This window comes from Orycteropus afer, unplaced genomic scaffold (genome assembly GCF_000298275.1).
Source record: "Orycteropus afer afer isolate SDZICR_OR568_19922 unplaced genomic scaffold, OryAfe1.0 scaffold00286, whole genome shotgun sequence".
NCBI lineage: Eukaryota > Metazoa > Chordata > Mammalia > Tubulidentata > Orycteropodidae > Orycteropus > Orycteropus afer.
The window spans coordinates 2524777-2526689 of NW_006921873.1; positions in this window are offsets into that span (position 1 = coordinate 2524777).

Consider the following 1913-nt stretch of genomic DNA (forward strand, 5'->3'; position numbering starts at 1 on the left):
AGATGTATAAATTCAAGCATATGTGAAGCTCATAGAACTGTACAACACAGAGTGAACCCTAAAATAAACTATGAATTTGAGTTATTAATAAGGCATTAATATTGGTTCATTAACTGTAGCAAATGTACAACATTAATGTAAGATTTTAAAAATAAGAGAAACTGTGTATATGGGAAAGATGGTGGCCTATGGGAATGTGAGAACTCTGTGCTTTCTGTTCATTTTTCTCCAAACCTAAAGCTTCACTAAAAGGAAAGTATATTATATTTAAAAAGTTCTAACAAGTGTTGTTGGGAACATAAAGCAAATTGACAACTTATAGATGCACAACAAGTTAAGACATAATTGTAAATACTACATTATGAAGACCAGAGAAGAGGAATTGTATACTATGAAAATCTAGAAGCTATAGTGTGTCACTGTTAGAAGAACAAACAAATCTGTCTTGGAAGAAGTACGACTGGAATACTCCTTTAAGGCAAAAATGGCCAGACTTCTTCTCTTGTACTATGGCCATATTGTTAGAAGAGACCAATCCCTGGAGAAGTATATTATGTTTGGTAAAATAAAAGGGTCTGTAAAGAAAGGGAGGACCCTTAACGAGACAGATTGACATGGTGGCTGAGATGATGGGCTCTCATGCATGGCAATGACTATGAGGTTGGTGCAGTTTCAGGTAGTGTTTTGTTCTGTTGTATATACTGTCACTATGAGTCAGAACCAACTCAATGGCACCTAACAACTGACAACGTAGTGTGTCACAAAATGAACATGAGATAGCAAAACAATGTGATGGTCAAAAAAATATACTAAGGAATATAAGTGGAAATACTAAAATCAGAGTTCATGAGGCAATCTTTCCATGAGATGAACCCTTCATCATTTATTATAGCTCTGGTGGCACAGTGCCTATGACACTTGACTGCTAACCAGAAGGCTGGCGGTTCAAACCCACCAGCCACTCCTCGGAAGAAAGGTTGGGCAATCCTACTTCCGTAGTGATACTGCCTCAGAAACCAAGGAGGGGTCGCTATGAGTCAGGGCCGACTTGACGGCAAATAACAACAACAACAACATTGCCAAATTTGGGGTATCACATTGTAAGTAATATTTAGAGAATCCAAAGAAAAAACAAATATATATACATTCAGATATGGAAGAAACCTATTTCAGGAATACTTACATAAGTAACAATTATTCATAGTGGATAAGGGACTACTAAGATGAACACCTGCAATTTAAAAATATATGAAAACATAATGTAGAATGTAATTATTAGTTTCCTTTAATATAATCAGAACAGAGAAAAGAAGAAACCTAGAAAGCTTAGATAGGTGCCAGAACAATTCATGTTATTCATCAGGAAATGTGTGCTGAGAGTGACTGTTGGGAGTGACTATAGAAGCACAACTTAAAGTTGAGAAACAGTCCAGAGAGACAAGGCTAAAATAACAATGCTGTTTCAACTGGAAAAGAGAAAGCTTCACTCTGATTCACACAACTGAAGAGACCAGAGGGCTGTTTATTTGTTGCCCTTTCTTCTCCTCCCTATTGATTACAACATTGCAATGACATAAACAATAATTAAACAATTGTATATTAAGGTCAAGTATTAAGGTTACGTATAGCAGAGATCATGGAGCTGGCGCGGGATGGGGCAGTGTTTCGTTCTGCTGTGCATGGGGTCGCTATGAGTCGGAAACGACTGGATGGCACCTAAAAATAACAACATATTAAGGTCAAAGAGCTCTGGTAGCATAGTGTCTAAGGCATTTGACTGCTAACCAGAAGGCTGGCGGTTCAAACCCACCAGCCGCTCCTCGCAAGAAAGGTTGGGCAATCCTACTTCCGTAGTGATACTGCCTCGGAAACCCAAGGAGGGGTCGCTATGAGTCGGGGCCGACTTGACGGCA